This window comes from Protopterus annectens, chromosome 12.part0 (genome assembly GCF_019279795.1).
Source record: "Protopterus annectens isolate FY-2018-M chromosome 12.part0, PAN1.0, whole genome shotgun sequence".
NCBI lineage: Eukaryota > Metazoa > Chordata > Ceratodontiformes > Protopteridae > Protopterus > Protopterus annectens.
In genome coordinates this window covers 584,071,508-584,087,156 of record NC_056746.1, presented here as the reverse complement: position 1 = coordinate 584,087,156, position 15,649 = coordinate 584,071,508, and positions in this window count along the sequence as shown.

Genomic DNA, 15,649 nt, shown 5'->3' with positions numbered 1-15,649 from the left:
CACCTTGCCAGGTATGGTCTGCAGCTGTCCATAAACACCTGTGTAGGGCAGCCACATGGCAGAGCTGTGTGCATGCATGCATACCCACACACTATGCAAAAACACCTAGGGCAACCCCATACATACACACACCACATCATCTCACCCAGCTTCCAACAGTATACCCCTCACCCACACACACTGTGTCAAATGTATGGCCCACCCTCGGCCTCTGGCAAACCAACATCACACCCTGTGCATATGATTATACCTGTGTCACATCCCTGTCATCCATACCATCAATGCAGGGACAGGCTGATATGGTTCTGATGCACACCATGACTGTACAATAGTGTACCACAGTACTGCAGTGTAACATGTTGTAGGGAGTAGAGTGTAAGAAATTTTTAGCAGGTAGTGTAGCCATCCAGCAATGATGCCTTATAGCTGTTAGTAACACTGGTTGGTTGTGGTCTGTACAATTTATCCATTTGTGTTATAGGTGTACATGTCATCAGTAGGATGCCCTGTGCATATGATGATACCTGTGCCACATCTCTGTCATTCATACCATCAATGCAGGGACAGGCTGATATGGTTCTAATGCACACAGTGACTGTACAACAGTGTACCACAGTACTGCAGTGCAACATGTTGTAGGGAGTAGAGTGTAAGGCATATTTGGCAGGTAGTGTAGCCATCCAGCAGTGATGCCTTATAGCTGTTAGTAACACTGGTTGGTTCTGCTCTCTATAATGTTATCCATTTGTGTTGGAAGTGTACATGTGTCAGCACTAGGATGCCCTGTGCATATGATGATATCTGTGCCACATCCCTGTCATCCATACCATCAATGCCAGGACAGGCTGACATGGTTCTGATGCACACGGTGACTGTACCACAGTGTACCACAGTACTGCAGTGTACCATGTTGTAGGGAGTAGAGTGTAAGACATATTTGGTGGGTAGTGCAGCCATACAGCAATGATGCATTATAGCTGTTAGTAACACTGGTTGATTGCAGTCCCTATAATGTTATCCATTTGTGTTGTAGGTGTACATGTCTTAGCATGAGGATGGTCTGCAGTCATATTCCACAATGGGGTATGTCACTGTGGTGACACCATGGCTGTGACATATCTGGGGTACAGTTGAACACATTTCACAGGCTACTAAATCAGTTATTGCCTGTGCCACATGGACAGGTGGCCCACTGCGGCGTGTATACCCTACAACCTGATGTAGACCCATCCACATACATGCACACTGTTACTTAGCAACACTGGGAATAGACCCCTATCTAGCTATGTCATGATACTGAAGTCTGTAGCTTACATTGCACACACCGCACAGCGTTTAGGGTGAGGTGTGTCTCAGGTTACATGGTACATGCAGAACAACCCCTGACATGTACAGTATGCTAATGGGGGATGTAATGGGTGTATTTGGACAATACATAGTGTGACATAATGTCATATACACATTTACAGACACATAACAGCCAGACACACATCTGAGATACCGGGGCCTATTGCTGCTAACTAAATTGACTGTGTCTCCAGTGTGTTACAGGTAGTCTGCACACATCACATGCATAACTGGCTTGGATTGTGGTAACAGTTACCTGCATGATTGATGGTGACAGTGGTAACCATAACATGGTACATGGGACATATACCGGGTGCACCTTGGTGTAATAACAGTGTACACAGCACCCACATCCCCCACTGGATATTGTACTCCCTGAAACCCATGATGACACTCTGCCATACCCACCATCACACATTGGCCACAACTGCGATACAACCCATAGTATACCCCAACATTGGTACTACAGGGATATGCATCTCATGCACATGCCAAACATGTAGTAGGGTGTTGCATTGTCATGCCTCACCTATGGGCAGCAACAACACTATCTGTACTACTGTGTGGCAATGGGTATTGTAATAGGTGTATGTGGCCTTGGAATGCTGTACCCTACAGATATACTGACATACACAACTACACATACATGCCAGAACACAATGGGTATCCCATGCCTATCACCCCATTTGTAAAACACTGTTGTGCTGGTACTGTAAGGCTCATGTAGCCGGTATGGGGGGAGATTAACAGGGTACATGTAATGTCCCATACAGCAGCAGCCACAACTGACTATGGCAATGGGTGTTGCGTTGGTTGTGAAAGCCCTCATGGAATTCCCATGTACAGGTGTGCTAACACACAGACACTGCTATACTCAGTCATGCACATGTAAACATGTGTCAGTACAGGGGTACATCCCTGCAGGTGGTCATAGCTGTGTACCTAGCTATTGTCCAAGAGGAGATGGGTTGTGTAGGGGTTGTGTATACAGTGTTATCCTGCCACCTTCCAAATGGCAGCAGTCAATCAACCGACAGGCACTACTGTTGTGACTTTCAGGGTGAGAATGACATGCAACAGCCAATCCTCCAGGTGTCTCATGCACATGGCCACTGAGGTGGTCAAGGTGACATGTATGCAACATGCATTACAACACATGGTTAGTGTCTGTGATGGAGACCTGTACCCAAGCAGGTTCTATTGACTGTGTTAGTGTAGTGGAAGTACCTGTGGCATGTGGTGCGTACAGGGTGACATCTCCCATATGTGCCACTTCTTACACAGCTGGGCAGACATGTCAGTGTCAATCAAGCTTAGGTTGCCTGTACATATCCCAGCTGGATACCTGCCATCTGCACATCTGTATAGGGACTGACAGTCATCAGCTTGGCAAGTAGCTATGCAGTAGCATGAGTGTGTTGATAGACATCTGACAACAATATGTATGCCATAACTACATGTCAGATGCCCTCACTAACATGTGCTGTACAAACAGTAATCTATAGTTACATTCCACATGATGGATCATTACCCAGTAAGGGGTATATACTGTGACACAGCTCACACACCAGGTATACAACATGGAGGCCCTGGTGTCCAGCCATGCTCGCAGGTGTGGCTGTTGTCAGTACTACATTAAGCACTCTGCTCTTGCCTAGGTTAGCACTGTTAACAGTAATACTGCCATGATACACTACATGCCAGTGTGACAGCACATACCTTGGGCTACTACACCTGTATGTAACACATTCACACAGATACAGTGTTGTACAGGCCTCATTTATGTCTGTGTCCCACACATGGCACTCACACCCCTTGCTACCATAATGACAGCATATAGGTGCATGTATTGTACATGGCATTACATACACTTATTACAGGTTATCAGACTGGGTTGTGTGTCCTGGTTACCAGGGCTAAGCTATACTTGTATCAACATTGCTGCAATATAACAGCTAGGCTGATTTGCACACTGGTAAGCACTGCCTACACTGTGTAAGTGCCCATACATTTATCCATAGCTTAGCACTGCTTAGCTTCATGCAAACCCATGCAACCACACTTAAAGCTGCTCAAAAATGCCTTAACCACTCTGTATCCAACAGCCCTTGTTCTGCCCAGCAACAAAACAAGCAGCCCTTGCAGGTCTTGAACCCAGGACCCTTTACACTGAAGTCATAACACTTAACCACTACACCATGACCACTGTAAAGACTGCTGTTGTTTCACCAATATAGCTGTCAATACACATACTGAGTACTATTGAACATTTGCCTGTAGTTCCTAAATGGTGTAGTCCTTGCTATTGATATGACTGCTGCATAACATATATGGTTTTATCATAATGTGCACATAGCAGATACATATGGTGAGATACATGTGGGAGGGTATGCACAACCGTGACATTTACTCATGACAGGAATATGGTCATATACATATAATAGGGCTATATATGTCTACATGTACATACACATGTATATTCATACATATGTCTGTATACACATCTGTATGGTGCTGCATATATATGGCCATGTGTACATCTCATCATATGTACACATATATACATATGTATGTATGTGTATATATATATATATATATATATATATATATATATATATATATATATATATATATATATATATATATATATATATATATACACACACACACACATATATGTATATATGGTTCCACTTGAAAACAACGAAATTCTAAACTTTCAAAATTCATATGGTTGAGACCATATCACTGAGTGTTTAGAACATCAATGTGGTCAAGGGGAAGAAAAGGGTAGGTAAAAAAGGGAAACAGCTAGTGTTTCTGCAGGGCAGCAAGGTGTCCTGCACACTGTATCTGTGAATGTGCCATCTCTGTGATGACACTGCAGACAGGGTATGGGAAATCTCCCGTTTAGCGCTTCTGCATATAGTGCTAAAATGGAGATTTCCTTTTACCCCACTGTAGTGTCATTTTGGTATATTAAAGTTGGGGTGGGGTGCAGTGGGGTGAAGCCCCTGGCATAATATAGTTTTTAGAGGTTTTTTTTTTCTTTTTTTTACGTTCCCTTTGAATCTTTGATGGTTTCAAACTTGACATTCTGGTCTCGATGATAAGAATTTCGATGTTTCAAGCTTTCGATGATTCAAAGTGGTACCGTATATATAGATATGTGTATATATAGATATACGTATATGTATATATATAGATATATGTCTATATAGCTATATATGTATGCACATCCTATGTGTACAGATATGCCTAGTTATGTTGGTATATATGTAGATATCTATAACTATATGTGCATGCATATCTATTCTGATATATCTACTACTGTCAATATACATATGTAGATATCCATACGTATATGTACATTTGTATCACTATCTGTATATGTGTAGACATATATTGCTCTGTATATGTATATATCTGGGTGTGTATATGTATATCTATGTACATATACATACCCATCTATATATGTCAATATGTATATGTGTATATATCTATATATAGATATCTGAATAATTATATATACATATATTTTCACCATATGTCCTGAACATGGAGTGTAGCCCTACCTCAGCCCCTATAGTCCCAACTTCGTAGTGCAAGGGGATGTCAGGTATGTATAGCAGGTATATCAGTAGACTATTGCTACTGTAATATAGATTATCTTCACAGACATGGTGTGTGTGGGAGGTCACATCTGCTTTTCACATATGCACCATTGGCTACTGACAGACATCCTAAGGACATCATAGTACAGTACCACATAATGCTCCTGTGGTCTACAGCAGAGATATTGGCCAATATATGTGGACATTCTGACACACTCTGGACAGTCCAGAGATATACACAGAACCCCTTAGTACAAAACATGTGGACCAAGCCTGACAATGTGGATGTTAACAGCCATGTAGATGGGTATAACACGTAATGACTGGTATACATTTGCCTCTATAGGTTATGCATTCACACACCCCTGTCTGTCCTGACACATAATAACCGCTGGTACAGAGGTGCCATGGCCACATACTAGCCACTAGATATTGACATACATCTGTACAGCATCCCACTGCTCTGTCTGACATTCATGACTGTAAAGGGAAGCCCGGCAGCAGTACTTCTGGCAAGTATCTGGACATGACATCTCACTGGGTAAGTACACTAAGCTGCTAGGCATGTAGCAAAGCACTGTGCAGGCTACAGGCAGACTGACTCAACTCTGGCCTACATTTCCTATGGGGGAATGCACATGTACCTGCATATATAGCAGGCTCTACAGGCATGTCACAGCACAGGGTAAGATGCACCTGTGTGAAAGCGCATAACCACAACCAATGTGAACACAGCCACATATAGTAAGCTAGCATAATATTACAGTATATGGACTATCTGTTCAACACCATCCTCATATGTGACACTCACAAACTAACCCTACATATACTGGGCCACTACACAGTGTGGTCCAATGCCTGTCTGTGGTATGGGACATGTGTGTGTATGGCCCTACAAACATGTAACCCGATACAGTAACATACAGTGGAGCAGCATGTAACATCAGATAGGATGGTACCAAGAACAATGACATCTACCACAGTCTGTACACAGGCCAAAGTACATATTAACAATGCACACACTGTCGACATTCACCATAAGTACACAGACCTCAGTACTGTACACACAACCACAGAATGTCCAGGTTATGTCATCAAATATAACCCCTACTGTACATAAAATGTGTAGCAGTCTGATATCATACTAGCTTGTTATCAGATATGATGTCACTAATTATGATGTACAGCACATATGCACCTCTTAAAGCATGACATATGTACAAAGGTTGACAGAGTTGTGGCTGGAAGCTCATACACAGGTCCAATATTGACATATTGCTGTGATAACCTCATACATTTACTGTTGTAACAGGGTTTGTTATAACATATGTCCTGTGAGGGATATGAAGTCAGTAACTGTCATGGATTTCACCATCTAAAGACTGCAATCCTCACACTACCTTCTGCAGTTCACAGATAGATGCTCTATGGGTAAGATATGAAACCAAAAGCACCACACACTGCCCAATCTGTAGATGACCATACAAATGTGGATTCCTCATAAACATAGCACTGACATGGCAGGTATTAAAACATGTAGGACAGCCATATCTCCACCACCCTGTTAAACCAACATTACTCCAAATGCAGTATAGCAACACTTATAGTCTGTAGTCAGGTCAGGCACATCCCCCTCCTGTTTGTTTCCCTGTTTCCACAGGGTATGTTGTTAGAGGTAAATCCCCAATCCATCTGATATGCTGTTTGACAAACAACAGATCGAGTTCCTGCTCACAGTGAATGAAAAGGCCTAACATCAACATGATGTTCCTAGATATTGGAGTGTGTTTCCATGCAATTGACTATGGGAATGTTACCACAGCTGTTCCACATGCAATCAACTAGAGGAGGGCTGCAATTTGTGTAGTGGCCATCAGCTGATCATGAGCATCACTTAAAATACACATGCTGCTGCCTAAGCAAAGCAGGTGTAGGTCTCCACATCCACCAGAGAGGGAGTGAGAGAGGCAGACAGAGGCAAAGACAAGTCAGGAAGGGGTGGGAGAGTAAAACTTAAGCATGTTTGTGTCACACACCTACCAGCACAGGGTATCAAACCCCTGACAACTATGTAGTGCTATCACATTTCTATGCAGTTATTGGATGCGCCACATAGGTTACAAGTTGAGTAGCCCTCAGAATGCATATGTGATGGTGAGTGTCATCTGAAACAGGGATATGGAAGCTATGTGGTAGGTATAGTACATGTGCATGTATGCATGAACAGGTGCCAGCATCAACACAGCCACATGCTCACAGGGACGCACACGCATTGACACACAAGGCAGGGCTAGGAATACAACTCATCACTAGTGAGATTGCCACAACACATTACTGTGCAGGTATCACATGCACCATAGTGGTCATACAGAGGTTATATGGGCAAAGGGTATGGGGAGGTGTCTGACATCAGACAGCATGCTTCAACATAGGAGTGATATATGCAATAAAAGGTCGACAAATGCACTATATAGACATTGTATGGTTCACAGTACTGCCCAGTTCTACTTTATGATTATAGACAGGATCCTTGGCAATATAAGTAATAAACGGGGCTATCACTCTATTTTAAACAAAAAGGAGAAATATTGGATTATAAAATTGGGGGGAGGTCTCTTTTCACTGGGGCTAAACAATCACCTATAAAACTAATGAATTGTGATTCACAATACATATAATGGTGACATTTATTTGTTCATTTTTCAGGAATATTAATCAATGTTATAGGAAATGACTTAACATGTGAAGCTGACTTCCTATTGGAGGGATGTATTATTTAATAGGTTATGGATGCATGGAATTATTTGTTACATATCCCATTGAGGAAGGCTTACCGGAACTGGCCTGTGACTTATTCATTTAAATAAAATATTCTAACTACTTTGCGATACTGTGTTGATTACTCTTTGGTGCTGGCCGCTTGTGGACTGAGAAAATTAATGTCCACAGAAAAAGGTCAAACCTCACAAATCAGATGCCTTTATATTGCGATACAACCATCAAACATCCACTATTCTAGAAATTATTAGGAGGATATGGGATACAAGTTTTGACACCAGCATGAAGGAAAGATTTGGACAGACACCAACAGTTGTATTCTGTAGGGGAAAAATATTAAAAACATTTTAGAGAGGCCAATTTCTAAAAGTATGCATTCAATTATGTACACATGTTGGGCATGCAAGTACTGCAAATATATCACCGATGGCCCATATGTGACAGTATTTGGATACAATAGGCCCATACCATGACCGGGCAGATGTTGTTGCAATTCACATATGTTGGTCTACTTGGCCACTTGCACCACCTGCTCAGGATTTTATGTGGGAAAAACTACACAGAGACTCAAAGATAAAATACAGCATCTCAGGGCAATTAAAAATAAAGACACACATACTGTCCTGTTTACCCACAGTACCACATGTACCACATGTCCCAACTATAAGAAGTTTACTTTTTTTGTACTTGATCGAGTGTTTCCAAGTGAAAGAGGGGGAGATGATAAACTTAGAGTAGAAAAATTAGAATATAAATGGCAAATCAGATTAAATGCAACATGCCCCCCTGGATTGAATGACAACATATCCATTATGCCAGTATTGAAACAAAGGGCTAATGAAATTTACTGTTTGGTCATATTTGCATCACTTTAAACTTTTTATTAAATGGATGTTGTATCTCTGAAGTTTTGTATATGCATTTGTACTTTTGCACATATAAGTGTAAATATATATATATATATATATATATATATATATATATATTTATTATTCGTTTGTTTACAGGATGATCCACATTGGGCCAAAAGGCCATTTCAAATGGAGTCTGGAGGAAACTCAGTACTGAAAATTAAAAAAATACACAAGATTGCTATTAACATACCACAAAATTAAGCAAGAAAAAGTTGGGGGAGAAAAGTCCCTTGCTTACGCCAGGCTCATACACAATACACAAGATAGCTAATATTTATAATAAATATTAGAACAAAATCCTGGAAGAAAAAAGCTCCACTTTTACATAATATTAGGTTCAAAAGATTTGATAATATTTATACAATACAAAGATAAACATAAACATTTAAATATATACATGCTTATTATTTACCTAATGGAATGAAGTTTTTACAGGGTACATACACACACACACACACACACACACATATATATATATATATATATATATATATATATATATATATATATATATATATATATATATATATATATATATATATATATATATATACATACATACATTTTTGTTGTTCTCCTTAAGAGTCTGCATCCAAAATCCCAAGCTCTCCTTATTTCTTGAGCTTTCCGCGTATATCATCATCATCAGTCCTTTCTACTTTAGATTACAGTTTTCTGCTTGTGTTATGTATAACAGCTTTAACTGTGTTGCTCCAAAATGCCCCCTCAAATTGGGTAATCCTTGTCCGGCTTGTTCTATTGGAAGAATCAGCTTATCCCACTTGACAATTGTTTCTTCCCTTCCCAGTTAAAATTCTTTATCTCTTTTTTAATTGTTATCCACAGCTTCTCTTCTGATTGATAAAAATATGCCTGACCTGTGTATAAGACTAAAGGGATTAAAAACATTTTAATTGCTTGTAGTATCCATATCTTTAAAACAAAATTTCCTGTTTCTCAATTTTTGTATTATCTTCCATTTAATCTCCTCCCACATATCCCTAGCTGCCACAGCAGAATCATTTCTAACCCATACTCTCAAATACTTCATTTTATCATGTCCCCAGAAAGATGGATAATTTTGTACAAATTCATGTCTGGGTACATAATTTACTGCTATTGCCTTTCTTTTAGCTTCATTACTTTTGTAACGCAAGAAGATTTGAAACTGTTTTAAAATGTTCCACAACACTCTAATGTCCCTTTCTGGCTTTGTCATGTATAAAATAATATCATCTGCAAATATAGCCAGCTTTTCCTGACTAACATACCAATTATATCCTTGAATTTCTGAGTCCCTTATTTTCTTTGCCAATGGTTCTAAATATAATGCAAACAACAAAGGTGAAAGCAGACAGCCCTGCCTGGTTCATCTACTCAAGCAGAAGTTATCAAAGAGGACCCCACCCACTTTAATTTTCACCTCCAATCCCTCATATACACTCCTAATCAACCTTATAATTTTATCAAGGAAAGCAAATGCCTCCATTGCCCTGCTCATAACGCCCAGTCTACTCTGTCAAATGCTTTCTCAGCATCAAGACCCACCAATAACAATGGTATTTTTGTATATTCTGCTTCCACCTGGATCATTAATGTTATGTTAATATTGTCAAATATTTGCCTCCCCTCCACAAAACCACACTGATCCATATCTATTAATTTTGGTAGCACTTTTTTATTTATTGACATTTGTTAACTGGGTTGGTCCATCTGGGCCAGGAGCCCACTTTCAGTGAAGACCCGAGGAGAAAAGCTCGAATTACATACAATAAAGTATACATGATAGTTTAACAAGCCAGATAGTACAATGACCAATTTTAAAAAAAAGAGATTCAGGTGAGAAAAAAAGGCATTATATGTTCTCATTAAAATTCAGGCATTTCAAAAGCAAAATATAAATATATTTTACTGGCGTGTATACAACAGAGTGTAGTGAGGTTATGTAGGATCATGGCAAATGCCATTCTTTTAACCATTATAGACATAAACACTTTATAATCATGGTTTAGTATTGAAATTAGCCTGTATAAAGCTGGATCAGATGGATCATTATCCTATTTAGATATTACTGTTATCACCGCCTTCTTTCAGGATGCTGGTGCGTCTCCTCCTCTAGAAATACTGTTAAACAAAACCTTCTGGATCTTTATCAGTTTTTTCCCTCCTAACTTCCAAACTTCCACAGGAATGACATCTATACCCGGAGACTTTCCTGTAGATTGGTTATACATAGCCATTTTTATCTCATCTCTCCCATCCTGTTAGCAACTGAGCCTCATGTACCTCTAACCTTGGCATTTTTAATTATTCTGTAAACATTTTCATTTGTACCTTTTCTTGATTTCCATATTTCTCTGCTTTATACAAACTTTCATAACATTTTTGAAGTATTTCTAATACTTCTACAGGATCTTGTGTTATCTTCCTTGTTATAGGCTCCCTAAGCTTGATGACAGCCATTTCCACTTTCTGTTGCCCGAGTCTTTGTACTAACAATTTTTGTGCTTTAGAATTATTATAAAAAAAACAGTTGCTTAATCGCAATCTTTCTAAACTCATGCATATTATCAAGGTAATCCCTTAGTTTGTGTTTAGCATTCTGCAGTTGCTCCTTTTCTCGTTCTGAGAGATTTCCCCTATTTTGCAATACTTTAACATTTGTCAGTCCCTCTAAATAATTATTACTTCTTAACCATATCTCCCTTTCCTTTATGTCCACCCTAGTTTTAAACTCCACTTTAATTTTATCCCAGTCCCTAGCTATCTATTCAGAAGAAATTTTTATCTTCTCTAGTAGCTCCTGAATTAATTCCAAAACCCATTCCTTAAATTCCTCTATTTTCAGCAGATAGGAGGGAAAGCGCCAGTCTCTCATTTTTATTTTGTTACCTTGCATTTTTATTTTATTTATTATTGGTGCATGATTGGAAATAGTTATTTGGTGCATTTCAAGACCTTCAATTAAATGCGCATGTTCCTGTGAGATATAAATTCTATCTAGCCTATCCCAGTTTTTGTATCTTGCAGAATAATATTTAAATTCACTCCAAACTCCTAGTACTGAATTCACATCTTCCATGCCAAACATTTTCCTAAAATTCTTCAAAAATCTACCCTCCTTTGTTATATTTTCCCTTCTAGGCCCTCCAGGCACATCTTCACTGTTGCAAACCAAATTCCAGTCTCCACCTATAAGTAATATTCCTTGCTGAAAACTGATTATTTCTCCCAGAATTTTTTAAAGCTCCATTATAGCAGTTTTAGGTGGAATGTAAATGCATGCCAGTGTAATCCTCCCTTTCCAGTAGCTTCTTAGTACTATATATCTTCCATTATTATCTTCTCATTTCCTCTTCTGTCACTATTTGAGCTCCTCTTGCAATTGATATAAGTACTTCTCCTTTGCCCCAGATATTCCTCTGAATAACCATCCTGGAAACCTTTCTTTATCAAATTTACATATTCATTTCTTTCTAAGTGTGTCTCCTGTAGCATAGCTATTTGCACTCTACATTTTTTTAATATAGCTCACTACTCTTTCTTTTTTATATTTATCTGTAAGACCATTCAAATTGAAAGACATTACAGAAAGCATCATTTTCTTAAATAGTTATTATTACCACCTTTTATCTATCACTGTTTTTTTGTTAAATGTCTAGTTGCAACTTTTATGTTACATACATCTACTGTTGGGCAGGTTGGTCTTTTATACAGTTGTTTCGTGTTATATCCATATGAGCCTATGCCACATGTTACATAACTTTTTGTTTTTTTGAAAACCTACAAACATAACAAACAACCCCCACAAAACACCCCAAAACCTATTAACTTAATAATAACACACAAAACTATGTACATCTTCAAATTCTGAAGTTTTTGCTTCCTAATAAAAACAAAAGTTCTAAGTTGATAGCAACACAAACAGGCTAGAGTTAACCAAAAGTAAAAGTTAGTTATGCTAAGATGCATGCTACAGCTTGTGTTATTAGTAAGTGCTATTTGATTTTATCTATCTTTATAGCTCTCCCAGATGAGAAAACACTTGAACACTTTCAGTAAACACTTTCTCCAAGCCATTTCTCTTTATCAAATTGTCTTCTAGTGATATGCAAACCAGACACAAAACTGCTAAGGGTACCTTGTTTACCAGAAAAAAGCCTTATAATATTCAATATTCTTTTTTGTTTACATGCTTTGTAATAAACTTGTTACTGGATAACCCCTAGAGTCTTAACCCAGTAATTTCCATATGCAAGCATGGTAAAAAGCACACTGATTTTTCTCTTGTCATAATCTCTTAACCAGACTTTTCCTTTTTCCCCAAGTCTCCTCTCTCCCCCTTTTTTACAATTCAGTGCCTACATTTCTTAAAACTGAACAAAGAAAAATAAGAAGGGATAAAAAGAAAAAAAGAAAAAACACCTGTTTATATCAGTATCCCCATTGCATTAAAAACTAATAAAACTTTATTTCATCTAATTGGTTTTGTCTTATCTTTAAAGCCTTCACAGCTGGGAAACCCTGATTGCTTTCAGAGAACATTATGTCCTTCCAATTTTGCTTTTCTTTTTTTTTATTTCCCCTCAGCCAATCCCCTTCCACCAGACTGTCTCCAGTTTCTCTTTATCAGATTGCCTCCATGGAGACATGAGAACTACACAGCCAGTTTCTCTTTATCAAATTGTTTCCCTGGGAACATGAAGATCAGCTGCAGAATTGCTACTAAGTATACATGCATTTGCTAGAAAAAAGCATCATAATATTCAATATTCTTTTTCATTTAGTTGCTGTCTCTTAAAACTAATCATTTTAAGGTCCTTAATACAGTCATTTCCTCATGTAAGAATGAAAAAGTACATTAATTTTAACTTTGTTGTGGCTTTTTGTTTACATTGCATTACCTATATTTCTCAAAACTGTACAAGAAGAAAGAGAGAAGATGGGAGAAAAAGAAAAAAACAGTTTACAATCCCTATCACACTTAAAATAGCAAGCAAAGAAAATCATACACCACAAATACAGTACTATTATGAAAAGAAAATATTTTCTTTACTTACAGTTAGCTTTCTCCCCTCTCTTCCCCTCCCCAAATAATTTTCCAAACATTAAGGACATGAAGTAGGGCATATACTTTAGAGACCCCACAAATCCAAGAAATTTTGAAAAAGTCCAATATTTCCAGATTTTTTTATGTCATATTTCACAAATATAATTATTGCATTGTAATCCCACATTGAGTTACTGATTTTATTACTGTTCTTTTCCATCACCCAAATCCTGTCTCTGCCTCATTTCCAACATGCTCTCAATTCTTTTAGTTAACTGTCATGCTCTCTTCCTTCTCTCCAACATTTTCTATTGACATACTAGAAAAGTTTTCACCGGTAGAGTCTCTCTGTGATGTCCTTCGTGGTTCACTGTTGCAGTCATGACTGTAGGGTTCTTTCTGCCAGCAGCAGCCCTCGATCGGCCAGAATCCCAAAGTCTGGATTGGACGTCAGCTGAGGTCACTTTTATCCTGACATCAATGTGCCAGGAAGTATAAAGACCTCAGCCGACGCCATTACCTCAATCTTTCTTGCCGTGCGGTGCCCTGAGCAGTTCACTGATGCCGGTCGGCCTACTCCTGTCTGTTTTTGGATTTACTTTCAGGATTTTTTGTTTTTTTAAGATAAGTACCCCGTTGGGGAGATCTTTTTCTTGCTCCAGTCAGATGTCAGAAAAAGTTAATAATTGTATTTCTTGTGGGAAACAAATACCTCATAGGGATTTTCACTCTTATTGTATTCCCTGCCTACGACATTGCTAATTGTGGGTTTTGTGCTAGATTTAATCAGTATACTATTAGGCGTAGGTACAACTTTGCCTTCTACTATTTTGGTAAAAGGTTTACTTATAATATGTCTTCAGATTCTTTTCTGGCTTCTGGTGTGTGTAAGAGGCGCAAAGATAAAGACAGGCCTCCGAGGTCCAAAGCAGAGGATATTACTCAGTTATCGCCAGTTGCTGGTTCGTCGGTCGTCAGTGAGGTGCTTTTGCAGCCCCTGTCATCTACCTCTTTTGAACCAACTGCCTGTACCAACTCTGGTGTGGAGCTGATGGGGCCTTCAGAATTGCCAGGGAATGGACCTCCGGATACTACTCCCTCAGTTGGGTCCAGAGCCGGTAGGTAGGTACCGGCTTCTGAGGGAGTTTTCAGGCCTTCACAGCTTCATGTAAATATAGATTCAGTTTTGCATTCTAAGACAATGACTATGGCTCCAGCTAAAAAGAAATGGCAAGCACAGATGCCTTTTGATCAGGGTCCTAGGCCTCAAAGGCAGATGCTTAGGATGGCTGAAGATTTGTTATCTATGATCAGGGGTTCTCATCCCCCTCCTGACAAAAACCCTAGATTACAGTCTGATTATGATTCTTCAGACCAAATTTCTGTTTCTTCTGCTTCTTCCCTTGAGCACAATTGTTCATTTCCTCCTTGTGAGGATTCTGATGCTGAAAATTCCTTTCCTTCAGCCTCTCCTCCCGAGGATTATTCTTTTGGTGAAACTTTGCATGATATGAGGGAGCATTTTCACTGGGAAGGGCAGGAATTCTCTGACACCAAGAAAAGGCTTAGGGATTTTCTTCTTCCCCCTCAGCATAAGCCTCTTGCTATTCCTCCTGTATTGGACATTTTAGATGATGTTTTTTCAGAAGCTTCCCTCTCTCCTGATTCTTTTCCCCCTACTCCGGTCAAACCAGATAGGTATTATAGGGTTCCAGATTCTCACCAGTTTCTTTTTAAGAATCTTTCACCTGATCTGGAAACAATTTCTCTAAGGGTGTTAAGGCGGCCTCTGCTAAACATCCTATTCCCTCTGACCGAAAGTCCAGGGCTTTGGAAAGATGGGGTAAAAAAGTTTATACTTCTGCTACATTGTCTATTAGAACTTTAAACTGTCAATTTCATATGCTAAAGTCTCAGCAATACCTTTTGTCTGTATTTAAACAAAA